Here is a 16,743-nt window from a genome sequence, read left to right on the forward strand (position 1 = left end):
GGATTCAGATCCGGAGACGACGGAGGCCATTCATTCTTCGAAATGAAATCGGTCAATTTTACCTCACACCACGCCTGAACAACCTTTGCGGTGTGGGATGGGACGCCATCTTGCTGGAAGCAGTAGTAATCGTCTTCGGACAATAGTTCAGCTTGAGGCAGAACATTTTTATTCAATACCGTGTCCAGGTAGTACACTGCGTTGATTTTGACCCCTTTATCGATAAAAATAAGAGCCAGTTTACCTCTCTTGCAAATGGCTCCCCAAACCATCACTGACGTCTTATTTAGGAGCCGGGAAACGTTCAGCTTGTCTGCAGGAGCTTGCTGGAGGCTCACACTCCAAACTCGATCATTTTGGCGATTGACTGTTTGCTCCAAAACGAACAGCGCGCCAACCGAGCAACTCCCGCGACCGTTGGTACCTCTTGTCCTTTGTAGCTTTGGTAACCCCATGAACCACCTGTTTTTTGTACGGTGTAAGTTTTAGATCCTTGCGCAGAAGTAGGCGGATTGATTCTCGGTTCATTTTAAGGTTCCTGGCCAGCTTCCGGGTCAGATTGGGCGGGATTCCGGCGGATCCGGTCTCGTATAATCTTTTCCAGCCTTGGAGTTCTCCCAGACCTTGGTCGTTCAGATCGAGCCTTGTCCTCGGTGCCTCCGGTCTCTAGGTACCGATTTATGGTCCGGTAAACGAATTTCCGGTTGATTCCGAGCGGTTTTAGGTGTTTGAATATGTGTGCGGGCTTGTACCCTTTCACATATTCAGCGATCACAGCTGCTCTTAACTCTGCCATGGCTCAGAATTCAATGTAAACAAACTGCACAGAAACGAAACTCTGCCACTTTGGGCAGCAAAGTTAACCCTTCATTTGACATATAGATGGCACCAGAGAGATGCAACGTGTAGGCTACAGGCGACCCCAAAAAAGTGTGACCGGACTTTTTTGTCACCGTGTAGTTGGATCTCCCAACTTACTTTCAAGCCTCACATTTCGTTTGCTGTTGATGAGGAACCTAGAGTTCTGGGAATTATATTTGGGGCCGCTAAAAAATTTACGGATATTTACTGCTGTATTGCGCATTTTCTCGCTCTACATTAGATTACTGCTTAGTTGTCTGGACTCCCCATTACAGCAATTATGTGGAAAGAATAAAGGCAGTTCAACATCGCTTTTTGAGATTTGCTCTTCGTAAACTGCCATGGATGGATCGCTTCCGTCTTCCAAGCTATAAAAGCCGCTGCTTATTAATACGTTCGGAGCCTTTGTCTGTCCGTGGAGACTGCCCTGCTCTATTGGAGCAGGTGCATTTGAACGTGCAACCTAGGTCCCTGCGAGACAATTCGATGCTACGATTGCCTGCTCAACTAACTACGGCATTTTTGGAGCAAAAGTTGGCTTCCGAAGACATATTGAAAAGCGCTACCCACTAGACTGGGACACAGTAATAAGGGAAAAAAGCGATGGTGTTAGTTTTTCGCTCCCATGCACTTTTCGTGTTCTTTATAGGGCCTAAAACAACTGTGTAACTTTTCAGATCAATCGGTGGAACTATATTTTTGCGCCCGATTTTCAAAGTTTCCATACGATTTTATATGGGAAACTCCACTTGTTCAAAACTCATTCTCTAGAGATGTACTGTTGACTCGTAAAAAATATCAATACATGATATTTGTAGAAAATTTTCCTGGAAAAAAGTTCCGTTTTGTTACATGTATAGACACTCTACAGATATTTCTATTGTTAGCTTTAAGTTACACCATTGGGGCACCTGCTTGCCTGTTGGTGAACAAACATCATCTATACATATAAAAATGAAGTTCTGTCTGTCTGTCTGATCCATATACACTTAGAAATGAATGAATCGATCGGCGTAAAAATTTGTTTGAAGAGGGTCGCGAAAGGTTCTTATGATAGTTTAAGACCTCTACATTTTCTTAAATGGAGAGCTACCATACAAGCGTAACATATTTTTTTGCATAATTCGAGAACTAATCAAGTAAATGGAACGTGGGTGTGTGGTGATTTACAAGAACAAGAAATAATTCTGTGGTCGATCGGCACCCAGGGAAGGCTTCCTTACAAATAAAACACAATTTACTTTATAACTCGGGAGCTATTCTAGCAAATGGCACCAAAATTTGATGTGTGGAGGTTTTTGGGAGCAACAAATTGGTTCGAAGCATCATAGAGTAAGCATGTGGAGAGTACAGTGTAATTTTATCCGATTAGCCTCTCGTCAACTGCCTCGGTCGAACCCAACTAACTAACCCAGATATGCAAATTCTTGTAAACTTATCGCATTGGAGACGTTTGATTCCAAGAGTGTTCTACAAGGTGTTCAATAACTTTGAATACCCTTTAAAAATGTGTTAAAAAATTAAAAATACAAGACATTCTTTCCTGAATCAATTCTCATTGAAGCAGTGTTTAATGAAAACCTTGACGACATATTAGCTAGGAGCACATCCCCTTTGTGCTATATGACGAGCTTGAGACGGTTTTTGAAATCGCACGAGGCATGCACCTGGTCCGCAGTGTGAACCAGTCCAGACGTAAAGATCCTTCCCGTAGAAGCAAGGAGTTTCTTATCAGAAAACATGGACTGCTGACCTGCGTGGCTCAAAAACTTGACTACGACGTCGCTGTATTCTTTCATCGTGCGCGGTGAACAAACAACAAATGTCAGCAAAATGATACCATGCGCGTCGGTTAACCTATAAATGAGGCAAAAACTGACACCAATACTAATACACAGAATGCATATGGTGCGCACCTACACAACGATGAAAGGTTGTATTCAAACTTATTGAGCACCCTGTGATGTATTTTAAAGTATTATCTCGATTGTTGTTCGCTACAGATGAACAGACGAATATAGATTGAACAAAAAAAGTAAACCAATTGGCTTGCTCTCCGACAAACTAAAATTGATTTTGATTATATCATTGTAGTGGAAGCTTTAAAACGCGTTGCTTCTATCTGAGCCCTCAGTGTCATCATTGATAGTAAACTTCGGTTTAATGAACACATCATTACTACTGAGGCATACAATTTATTCTACATTTCGGCTCTCAAGGCACTATATTGCTTTTTAGTTCAGAGCATCTTGTAGTATGGTGTGTGTGTGTGTGGTCGCCAGTTCATTCAACACAAATCATTTAAGAGTACGGTGTAAACTTTTGCGATGTGATGATCATCAACCGGACCCAGCCAACCATCACAATTATAAAAGCTCCTGTAAACTTATCGCCGTGGCGACACTTGATTACAAATGGTTTCTAATTAGCAAAAGCGTCTCGTTTGATGTACTCTCTCAATATTTGCGTGAGCTTGACTATATTGTTTATTAGACGACAAAGAACTTCTTATGATTTGAATTTCCTAGATAGATATTCTAGTTCATATAACAGTGTCACTGGTGCATTCATTTGATATTTCAAAATATTTATATTTTTAAGAATGAAAAAAAGCTCGAATGTAATTGGTTAACATTTCTAATCATTGATAATATTCATGCGATAATTTCTATTACTTTTCTGATGCCTGCGTTTGAAAAATCTTTTCCCATCAAACGTTCAATATAGTGATTAATTACGTATTTCTATTTAAAGAAAAAAAGACTTTTGAAAAAACTCCTTATTAATTTACACGTGTTCTAATTCGACCAACAAAATTTTTTAGACCAAATGAACTAGAATAGAGCAACCATTTTGAATTATTACATACTACAATAACTACAAAATAGCAATAACTACAAATTTATCACATTAAAACTGATGTTAAAAATATTTTCAACTCTTTTCTCATAGATGCAGCCCTGCCATATACCTGCCAGCCAAGGCTCTCCAGGCGGGAATGCTCTTCAGCCTCGCATATCTACAGTCTGTCGCCAGGTGATATAAAGAAGGCGATCAGTAGATAAAAAATGTCTCCATGCGGAACACGGTTCCGCGGCTGGTCCGCATATGTCTCTTATGCTGTTCGTTCGAAAAGCAATTACTAAACGCCAAATGGACGACAAAACCAGCAGCGGTCCAGCGCCGTCCGTGGTAATGCCGCACGGAGTGACATCCCGAAACGGTTAACAGCCGCCAGACGGGAAAAACAGACACAGAAACAGGATCACATAATTTTTCATTTTAATGACTTTTCCCCCCGCTAGCGTTCGGATTGGGATGTTCTGCTAAATGCGAGGCTTATGGCAATAATAGTGATATCGAAAGTAAAGCACTTTTATGCCGATATGTTTCGATAAATAAAAGCTCTTATGTCGGTCGTTACAGCTTCCAGCACTCGAATCAACAAGTTTGTTTAACGAATTCCAGCAGGCAGAGGAGAGGGGCAAGCCCAAGCAAACGTAAAGTATCGAACGTTCAGGTTATCACTGCAATTATCGTTAATATGGATGTTGCAGGCAGTTTTACTGCGCTGAGTACATATTTTCAATTTATCTGGAAAATCAGATAAACCGAGATCGGGCAGTTTACTGAGTTAATCATAGTTCAGTAGTAAAGCGATTTGATATGAAGATTCAACTTCTCGATTAGCGAATGTTTTAAACTGGATTCTAAAATGGACCACTAATCTTGATTCCAATTCTTCTCCAGTCAAGAAGATTCCAGAAAGCTATTCCCGAACGATTTCCAACAGCATCTCCGTTTGTGTAGGGTTTCGTTTTGTCGTCATTATTGTGAAATTTGTAGCTTCAAAAGATGACAATTCCAATTCCGTGGCTTACCACACCCCCCTCGAATCAGACACGGTACCGTGACGGCTAGCTTGACGGCAACAGGACACGAAAACGACGAGTCATCAAGCTCACACGGTGTCTCCGAAACTATAACAGCGCGATAACATTTATGAATATACGGTAAATATATTCATAAATTTAAATCGAAATCGTATCCGTGTGAAGGCCCCAGTCTGCGCTGTGAGTCTTGACGTTTGATGCCGTGGCATCAACGAGCCCCGAGATATTCGATTTCTAACAGACTGAGCTGACCGCTCGGCGAGGTGTCAGACAAAATCGATCGATGATCACCTTTTATTCGACCTCATATCGCTTGAAAATCGATTATAGTTCTACATTTCCATAAATTTCCATCACATGCATCGATTACATCTTGGACCAGGGTTGCCAAACACTCCGCAATTGTATGGTGATTTTACTCACTATCAAAGTTTGATCAAGATTTCCGAATTATGCTATACAACAAATGGTACACGATGAAAGTTGATTGAAAACATAGGACCACTATTGAGAATGCTCTCCGCATTCCAAAACATCGGCACCACTGTTCGCAGTGAATTCCGAAAATAATCCAACCGTGCTGGTCTGTGGGTGATGACAGAGGATCTCCGGGTTGTTGTGCCACTTAAAGAGTGCGATCTTCAAATCGCTCCCCGACGACTGTAGCGCAGGTGTAATTTAATCCTAAATAGGTGCAATTTAATAAACGAAAATGAATCATAAAATCCGCTATGGAATTTCGAAAACTGATTTCGAGAGAATGCTCGATCGCCGCAGTTAAACAAACAGCAGATTTGTTGAATCCGATTCATGCGTCACACACACACACACACACACACACACACACACACAACTCGACGCCACCTTACCACCCTTCCGCGCCACATTAGGGCTCGAGCTTGAGAGAGTAATTTGTATTAAATTATTCAAGCTGGTTTTTGTGTATAATTTACAGTGCGTTTCAAATAAAACTTAATTATCGTCGATGACTTCACAGCCCTCATCTCATCGAATGTAATTTACTGGCACTTTGGGCCACAGGCCACTTTAGAGCCGTTTGAATAATTTCTGCTGCGTTTAGGGCGTTTCAATAAAATTTTATTTTTGACGCAATTTTGCGGTGGTAAATTGCTGCAATTTTGCGGGGTAACTTCCTTCTCGGTTTTTGCTTATTTAATACTATGCAATCGTCAGATGGTTTCTATTAAGGAAAGATTCGAAAATAACGGTCACGTTTCAATCTAAAACGCTTTCGGAAATGTCACTTTATTACTCTCGAATATAACTGTTATCAACATCAACAATTGTTGTTGTTTCTTTGAAACTCAGCTTAAATTGTGTACCACAATAACGAGGCCAAAATCATTGCAATTATTGAAGCTGAAACATATTGTTTTTTTTATTTATATAATGACCAAGACCCCACAAAAAAACTTTAGTAATGATATGAATTTTCTCTTTGGATGGTTAACTACTAATAGCGTAATAGAATAGATCGACGATTTATGATATTTCTATAGAAGCTTGCAATGGTAAAGGAAAAGAATTCAAACAAGGTGAACTTTGAGAAATTGACCACAGAAAAAAAATCAAAATATGTTGAATTTAACAAAACGTTTAGACCACCTGTGGATAATTATGGATAATTACGAAATAAATACAGAAACTTGTATTCTGTACCTGACAAATAAAAAAACATAAGCCCAATCTCGTTAGCGTTTTTCATATGATTTAGATGCATTTTCTATTAATCTGTATCAATATTTACGACATGTAATACTGCAGTTATTCAAGAACAAGAATGATTTCGAATAATTCCTAAGGTCTAATGATTTTTTTCCATGTGGTGGAGTTGCTGCATCCAGATTAAACAGACTTGTGGGCCCATAAAGCTCATGTACACCGCCTACAGCGAACGTATGGGTATACTGGGCGTTCTTGGAATAGCGTAATCAATGCAATCAATGCAGACTTTGTCCTTGAAAATAACAAGAATTTCGGAGAATAATGCAGTGTAGGTTATAAACGTTTATTTAGTATAACCGTTTATAATTATTTTTTCTGCATTATAGGTTCAAAAACATTATTTGAAGGATATTCAAGTGAATTCGTTAAATGTTAGGAAAATCACAATGTGTGTGGAGAACTTTTTTCTACATCTCACTGTCTGGCAAAGATATTATAAAAAAAAAGACAGTAGAAATTATCTTTCATTTTTTCAATCAGGCTTATGAATGTTCACGGTAGATCAACTTGTCACTGCGATAATCGTTTTCTCTTTTTTCTGACGGTGACAAGCCTCGCTGTCTAAATACATTCTTTAGCAAACATGTCAATCGAGTACTCACCACCAGGGCTGCCAAGTATACAGACTTTTCTGTATTATGCAGATTTTTTGACCACGATACAGAAATGATAGAGAATACAGAACTCAAACAGAATTTTGTTTTTTAATACAGATTTGTACAGAATCTCAGCAATCGATTTTTTTTTTAAGTTTCGGTTTGAAATTGTGATGTTTCACAAAATGTTCGAACTGAAGAATTGGTAGCTCTACCTTAACAACATTTCATCCGAATATCCGTTTTCAGTTTTTCTAATGCGTTTCCCGCATAGTCGCCAAACTGGCCGATTCGCATAAGGCAATTCACGGGTAAGGTTCACTGCTTGTACGTTTGGTATTGTTGTTTGGCTGCAATATAGGTCGATTTGTTCCGAACGATGTTTGTTCACAGATTTCTTGGTGATTAACGGTACTTCTTATATTCGTTAGACAGCTAGACAATCAAAGTTTTCGTTTCCATAATCAAAATTATCAATTTTGATCAAAATTTAGAAGTTTGAGGCCTGTTTTCTTCGACTGATTAAAATAGGCGGCACTGCTTAAGTCGTTCCTTACCCTAAATGGACGAAAAAAAAATCATAAACACTCGCCAGTTTCTACTCTTCTATAAATTAGTATTTTTAGGAACTTATTCGTTTGATATTATGACGGTCATGATTATTTAGTAAATATCGAAGATATAAAATAAATAGGAATAACTTATAACCGTTGCAAAAATTTTCAATTCTTGTTTAGTAATTTATGGTATAAGATTCATGAGATAAACTTCAATGTTCGATCTTATGAACGCCATGTTGCAGGCAAAATCAATGTTTGAAGCCATTCAAATAGGCACAAATTTTACTATTAAAATTGTTTCTAATTTAAAATTTACAATGATTTTAAATAAAACAATTAAAATATTAAATTGGAATGCGCGCTCATTGAAGGCCAATGAGAATGAGCTTTTTAATTTTTTAACAGTAAATAATGTGCATATTGCAATTATTACTGAAACATTTTTGAAACCTAACATAAAATTAAAATATGATCCCAATTACGTGGTTCATAGATATGATAGGATTCAGGGTTCCGGCGGTGGAGTTGCAATTGTTTTTCATCGCCGAATCAAACATCGTGCTCTTCCCCATCTTGAGACGAAAGGTATTGAAACTTTGGGAATTGAAGTTCAAACTGAACTTGGGATTTTATTTATTGCCGCAGCATATTTACCATTTCAATGCACACGCGAGCACAAAAATTATTTTAAAGGTGATTTACAAAAACTCACCAGAAATCGTTCGAATTTTTTTATAATCGGCGATTTTAACGCTAAACATCGTTCATGGAATAATTATCAAAGTAATTCCAATGGCAAAATTTTATTCAATGATTGTTCTTCAGGATACTATTCTATTTTGTCTGCTTTTCTTCTGTAAGACACCCTTCAACAATTGATTTGGTGCTTACAGATCAAAGCCATGTATGTAGTGATTTGATCACACATGCTGACTTTGATTCTAACCATCTTCCAATAACTTTTTCTTTATCACATAAATCAGTTATAAACCTTATGAACTCTGTTATTTATTATAACAAGGCTAATTGGGAACGATACAAAACTCAATAAATAAATTTCAATAATGAGCTTGATTTGCAAACCGAAGTGAATTTTGATTCCGCTTTGGAAGCATTAAAATGTGCAATTGTTGATGCCAGGAATTATTCTGTTCCAAAGGCTCAAGTGAAATTTGATTCACCAATAATTGACGAAAATCTTCAACTTCTAATTCGTTTGAAAAATGTCCGCAGACGTCAATATCAACGTTCTCATGACACTGTTTTTAAAACTATTTATAAAGATTTACAGAAAGAGATTAAACATAGATTTACTCTTCTGAGAAATCAAAATTTTGAGACTAAAGTTGAAAAATTGAAACCATATTCAAAACCTTTTTGGACGCTGTCGAAGATTTTTAAGAAACCTTCGAAGCCTATTCCAGATTTAAAAGATGGTGAACGTTTTCTTGTATCCAATGAACAAAAGGCTCAAAGACTTGCTCAGCAGTTTGAGAGTGTTCATAACTCAAATTTGAATTTTGTGAGTCCAATCGAAAATGAAGTCACACGTAAATTTGATTTAATTACTTCCCAGAATTCCTTACGCGAGAAATAATTGAAACTAACTTGAATGAGATTAAATCAATTATTAAAAATTTCAAAAATATGAAAGCACCTGGTGACGATGGAATCTTTAATATACTAATCAAACATCTCCCTGAGAGCACAATGGAATTTTTAGTGAAAATTTTCAATTGCTGCTTCAAAATTGCATATTTTCCCAAATTATGGAAAAATGCAAAAATTAATCCAATTTTAAAACCGGATAAGAACCCAGCTGAAGTTTCAAGTTATCGACAAATCAGTTTGCTTTCTTCAATAAGTAAACTGTTTGAGAGAATTATTCTTAACAGAATGATGTCACACATCAACGAAAATTCAATTTTTGCAAATGAACAGTTTGGATTTCGCCATGGGCATTCCACAACTCATCAATTGCTCAGAGTTACTAATATGATACGAGCTAACAAATCAGAAGGTTATTCCACTGGAGCTGCTCTTTTAGACATTGAAAAAGCATTCGACAGTGTTTGGCTTAAAGGTTTGATCGCGAAATTGCAAACTTTTAATTTTCCAATTTTCCTAATCAAAATTTTAAAAAATTATCTTACTGATCGAACTCTGCAGGTTGTCTATCGGAATTCAAAATCTGATAGATTTCCTGTCAGAGCAGGTGTACCTCAAGGTTCAGTCTTGGGTCCAGTACTGTACAACATATTCACTTCAGTTCTTCCTGATTTGCCTCCAGGATGCACAAAGTCATTGTTTTGCGATGACACAAGCATTTCCGTAAAAGGAAAAAGTCTTCGTGTCATATGCAGTCGATTGCAGAAAAGTTTAGATATTTTTTCTTCCTACTTGCAAAAGTGGAAAGTCTCTCCCAATGCTTCTAAAACTCAAATGATATTTTTTCCGCATAAGTTTAGGGCTTCTTTCCTCAAGCCAAACAATAATCACGTTGTCAAGATGAATGGGGTTATTTTAAGTTGGCCTGACAAGGTTAAGTACTTGGGACTAATTTATGATAAAAAACTTATTTTCAAAGAGCACATTGAGAGTATACAAGCCAAGTGCATCAAATATACGAGATGTTTATATCCTCTCATTAACAGGAATTCTAAACTTTGTTTAAAGAACAAACTTTTGCTTTACAAACAAATTTTTAGACCAGCAATGCTTTATGCTGTACCCATCTGGTCAAGTTGCTGTTCAACAAGAAAGAAAACGCTCCAAAGGATTCAAAATAAAATTCTGAAAATGATTTTGAAGCGTCCTCCTTGGTTTGGTACACTCGAATTACATAGGCTTACTGGTGTTGAACCATTAGAAGCTATGTCAAATAAAATTATTTACAATTTTCGACAAAAATCGTTGCAATCCTCAATTGCTACGATAAGCTCTCTTTATAGCCAATAAGTTAGACGTTTACTATGGTAGAGCTTAGAATAATAATATATCATCTAACAATTTTGAAATGTAAATAGGAATTCTGAATGAATCTTAGTAAATAAACCAAAAATTCACAAATCCACATTCGCAGACTCTTACTCATCTATGAATGTGCATATTTGGGAATTTACTCTTTGAATACTAAAATAAATATCCGTTGCAAAAATTTACAATTCTTGTTGAGTAATTTATGGTAATCATATTTATGAGATAAACTTTCAATCACCATCGGCTGCAGCATTGCAATTTTTCCTCAATTGCACACGAATAGAAAAATATGCACAAAAGTGTACCACTGCAATACGAATAGTACCGCTGCAGCACGAATAGAAGAGTACCGCTGCAATCATAGACGACGAGAGACCTGCGGTTTTTTACTCCACTGGTACTGTTGCTTTTACCGGACTGTTTTCTTTCAAGACATCAGTTTTTATTAGGTTCTGAAAGCAGGTTTAGAAATTGTTCAAGAGTGTGTATTGTTTCAAACATTTCGGAAAACTTTTACCTTGGAGACATCATATTGGTCTAAGCTCATGGAAGCAAAAATAAATTGACCTACTGGGACGGGGAGACGATATTTCGATATTGATACAAAGAATACCATAGGGAACGGATGGTGTGCTAGGAATGGTCGCACGTAATTGGTTAATTATTCGCGTAAATTTGTTATTGAAACTTTTTATCAATTCAACCGCTCAGCAATGAAATTAGAGTGATAACTAGCATATTACGAAATTATTCAGGGTTGATATTTGTTGACACTCTTGAGTGAAAGTGGAAAAAAGCATCCATAAACGTTATTTTTTTACAATCCTTTCAGAGTTCTCCCTTCCCGCTTTTTGTATGGAAGTGAACTGTCAAAACACCTCATTATATTCCATGCGATGGAAGCAAGGCAACAAAATCAGTGTATCAGTCAACGAAGATTGTCAAGGCATCGGTCAGTGTCAGTGAAAAAGTGTTTCGGTGAGGTTCATTTTGGTTGAGTGGACTGTTTGTTTTTCTTTTTCGCTTTGAAGTTAAGATCATTTGGTTGGATTTGTCGTCAAATTTTTTCCGTAACCGTGAACGATGCGCGCTATCTGTTTTATCTGAGTATAACAGCACGTTACTAGGACGAGAATCTAGTGTATCTGAAAGAGTGCTGCGATCATTGGAAGTGAAAATTGAAAATGATTGGCTGTAATTTTCGAAGAATTTTGCTGGGGAAAATGACTTTTATCAGCACTGGTTGTTATAATTTTATCTATCTAACAACATATTGGTTATTGTTATCCATCATGTGGTTAGGCTGTTATTCACGTTTGAAATCTGACGCAACATTTGCCAGTTTCATTTCCAATTTTACAGAATGCATCCCAGTAAAGTTATCCGTAATCCCGTGTCTTATCTTAAGGAATATTTTATTGTCGTTCGTAGAATTGCCACTTGCAATACTAGAGCAACCGATCGGACAACGTTTGTTTTTCACGCTTTTCGATACGGATTGCATCCAAGTTGCGATCTCTCGAACATACCTGAGAGGCTGTCAAAAGTTGAAAACGTACTGAAATCAGCTGATCGTAGTTGTCTCGTAGATTGCCTTATTCACAGTGTGCAGTGTGTGCGTTGCGGATAATTTTGTGTGAGAGAAAAAGAGAGCAATATTTTTGCTTTGCTTTCTCGGTTTTCATAAGCAGTCTGACTTTGGTCTCGAGGTACAATGCTGGCCTGACAAACCAGTCGTCGTATGTTCGAATCCCGGCTATGGGGAGACTGTTGATGTCAATAGGAGAATCGTAGCGCTAGCCCCGCAATTGTTCTATACACTAACAGTTGGCTGCGAAGTCTGTGTATAATAAACAGAAGGTCGAGTTCCAATACGGAGTGTAGCGCCAAGGCTTTGCTTTGCTGACTGTTCAGAGTGGAAATTTATATAAGTGCGAGCAGGCTTTAAAATCTGTTTCTTCGTCCAACGTGGAATATTTGCGGCCAACCAACGTTTTTCTTTTGCCGACAATAAAGGTTCTTCTTTGTCCTTTTATTACTTCTGTTCGACTTCTGGTGTGTGTGGAATTTAACTCAGCAGGAAATTGTTTTTCTTTGAATACCTGCTTCGGTTGCTTTCATTGGAAAAACACGGTTATAAACCTAAGTTTCTTTTAGGGATTTTATCCAACTTTTCAGGTCAGGTTTAAGGTCGGGTTTCAAGCCCAGGTACCCCAAACCCGAGCACTTGTAGACATGCGAACCAAAATACAGAAAAATACAGATTTATTTACAGGTGCATACATATTTTTCGAAATAAAATCTGGCAGCTCTGCTCACCACCACGACGTTTATTTTCCCAAACGTATTCTGACATTTTTTCTTGAAAATGAGAGTTACGCCTGTTGCACTACGGTTCCCCTATGGGTCATAAAGCCAAAAATTGAACTTCATTATTCTAGCATTTTTTCATCTCTCAGCATCGTTCGTAGTGTATTTCGGAAGGATTGTTAACTATGAGGCTTAGAAATAAGTGTAGTTTTCATCTGGAAACGGCTGTAAAAAGTGTATCATCTGGTTAAATGAAATTTTATCTTTTAAGTATTCCAATGTGATTTTTTGCCATGAAGATTTCAAAACAAGGTAGGTTAAGTCATTTCTAGTGGTTTAAGCAATGTTGTGTTGTGTTGTAAACGACTGCGCGCGACTGTTGAAATAGAGACATTTAGATCAGATATCACCAATGTATAATGTTATGCCAATTCAACAATGCTCTTAAGGTGGTAGTGTGTAGAAACCACCACGTGGTGACTACGTGGTCGACTATGAATTTTCAGTGCTACAAGACTCGGGTATAGTTAATGCGTTACCTATGAAAACACTATCTAATGTTTTCATCACCATAACAAACATGATGATATGTATTCTCAAGTGACGTATTAACTATTACCGAGTGGTAAGCATTTGAAAATTCGAAGTCGACAACGTGATGTTTCGAAGTCGGCCATTTATGGCTTCAACACACTTCCATTTTGAGCGAATATACGTAAGTGCAATACAGCAAAATGTTCATTATGAACCGTTTGGCTACCTGCCGACTAGTTTGAGGCAGTTCCGTGGTCATGAACAGGGGGACGGGGAGGTTTGTCAAAAGACCACGTAAGACCACGCACGGGGGTGAGGGGGTTAACTGACCACGTGGTCTTTTTCCCTGACTTATAATTTATTGTTGCCACCAAGACAAGAATCAAGCTTTTGCATTTTAGAAAGAATCTACTGAAAGTTTAATAATAAAAGTGTAAAAATTTATGTGAATTTTTGGCACTTGGAAGAGGAGGTACGGGAGGTATAAAAAGTGATCAAATCATGACCACGTGGTTTAGGAACGGCCCTTTTGTGGGAAGTGATTAAAAACGGGTCATTTCTTGGATATTTTCTTCGATATTTTTTTGTTTTTGTGTTTCCTCCACGGTAATATTTCGCAACGCCTGTTATGTTATGTTATATTATGTTAACATATTTCTAGGTTTACTTTTTAGATGAACATTTCCTAGAATGCATATCTTCGAAATTTGGGCTGGAAAACCTGGCAGGAACCACAAAAAAAAGGTTTTTATAATCTGTGCACTCATCGCTACTGGATTTTCATGACTTGAAGCTTGAGGCATTGCAAACTCGAATTCATCACATTTGTTCAAGATTACCAGTTTACTAGAAACAATCCAAAAGAACAAAGAGCAGCTGCATCAGAGAATATGCCACATGGTTGAAGAAGGTCGAGCATATCAATCTTTTGTTGCCGGGTGACGATAACACTCGCAAAGAGAAAACGTGGTTCCCGTTCAAAACGCAAAGATTCCACGTTCTTCCATTGTAGCGGTATACGACCTGCGTGCAATCAAGGAAAAACTGCAGTACTGCTGCTAACGGTGATTTAAAGTTTATCTCATGAATATAATTACCATAAGAACCATAAATTACTCAACCAGAAGTGAACATTTTTTGAAAAACTTATGGTTGTAAGTAATTTTTATTTCATTTTTGCTTCGATGTTCACTAAACACTCGTGAGCGGCATAATGTCGAAAGAGTAAATTCTTCAAAATACGAATTTATAGAAGAATAAGAGCCGGTGAATGCTAGTAAATTTTTGGTCCATTCAAAAAGATTATTTCAGAATTTTTTACATTTCAACATTGTACTAATTTTACACTGTTAATCATGTTTCTGTTCAATTTTATTAATCTTAACCACAATTGATCGTTGTTTCGTTAACCATAAGAAAATTAGATGATCCTATCGTTTAAAATTAATGGAATAATGCAAATTTGGAGCATTCTTAATGCATTGTTTAGCAACAGAATACAAAAATCTTACTAAAATAAACAGGTTCTAAACATAAAGAAATCAAAACAAAAATTTGTACGAAGCTCAAGCTATTTTTTAAAAAGTTTTGGTCTACTTCTTCCAAAAATGATCAAAGTTTTTTCACTTAGGCTTATGTTGTGGGCAAGAATTTTTTGTACAAACAAGCGCAAGTAAGGAAAACACCAATTATTGTTCGAGGTACAAAAATTCAACAACATTTTTTTGTTATAGCCTCAACAGGCAAGATAAATAGTCCTTGCGAAATGGAAATAGGTTTTTCTTCGCCAATTAAAAACGTACAGTTTTGACGTAGTCTTACGGAAATGAATTAGAAAACATATAATAAAATATAATATATATCGAGCTCATCCTTGTTAGTTTGATTTTTCCTTGAATTAGTTTCGGATAGCTGAGGTTTTTAGAAAAAAAAACCTAAATTAATCCACCTAGCGGTCAGACCCAGCCTTTCTCATTCAATTTTTTATTTGTAAAAACAGATTTACATGAACGCTTCAATCCAATAAATGTATATTCACTCTTTAGGTTCTAAAATATTGATGTTGTAATCTATATATATAAAAATGCAGTCCGATCTGTCTGTCTGTCTGATCCATACAGGCTCGGAAACTACCGAACCGATCGACGTGAAAATTTGTATGTAGGGGTTTTCGGTGCCGATAAAGGTTCCTATGATAGTTTGAGACCCCTCCCTCTTCTGGAAGGAAGGGGTCCCATACAAATGAAAAATAAATTTCTGCACAACTCAAGAACAAACCAAGCAAATGAAACCGAATTTGGCATGTGGATGTTTTAAGGGGTAACTAATATGTCCATAATAGTTGAAACACAAATTTGTGCACATCTCGAGAACTTATCAACTAAATGGAACAAAATTTGGCAGGTAAATGTTTTTAGTGGTAACAAATATGTACATAATGGTTTAACACCCGAATCCCTCTTCTATAAGACCTCTTCAGCTGTATCGTGTCCTTACCATTTGGCTGGCAGCCACAACTATAACAATAACAATAATTTTAGATCAGCAAGTTTCCCGTGTGATGGATGTTATTGTAAGCATTCGTGTTCTCAAAATCAGTGACGCTCAGAGAAAGAAAAAACAACGCCAGTAGTCAATGAAGTTTTGATTTATGCTCAGAATTTCAACAGGATGCGCAGTGCACTCAAAATTAATCACAATAATAACAGAATAAGTGGATGTTCATACTCAATCATCTTAGCAACGGAAACGAACTGGAACGAAGATATTAAAAGTGAAGAAGTTTTCAACAGTTCCTTTAATGTGTTCAGGAGCGATCGTGATTTATCACTATCTGATAAGAAATCAGGTGGAGGAGTGCTTGTAGCTGTTGGGGTTCAGCATGATTCTGAGCAAATCATAACCCAGAAACATGCCGAATTTGAAGATGTCTGGGTTAAAGTTCTGTTGAAGGGTGAAATCCATATTTTCGTATCTGTTTACTTTCCACCCCACTTTGCCAAAAAGCAATCATATGAAAAATTTTTAAGGACGGTAGAATTAGTGAATGATGAGTCCCACACTAACTCAAAAATTCATATATATGGAGATTTCAATCAAAATGATGCTGATTTTATTGTAAACGATGATAATGAATCGCTTTTACTTCCTGTAGTAGGAGAAAACGGAACTCTGCAATTTATTTTTGACGGTTTTAGTCAACTTGGATTAAATCAGGTAAACTCAATCCGGAATGAGCAAAACTGTTTTTTAGACTTTTTATTC

The sequence above is a fragment of the Wyeomyia smithii genome, chromosome 2, assembly GCF_029784165.1.
Source record: "Wyeomyia smithii strain HCP4-BCI-WySm-NY-G18 chromosome 2, ASM2978416v1, whole genome shotgun sequence".
NCBI lineage: Eukaryota > Metazoa > Arthropoda > Insecta > Diptera > Culicidae > Wyeomyia > Wyeomyia smithii.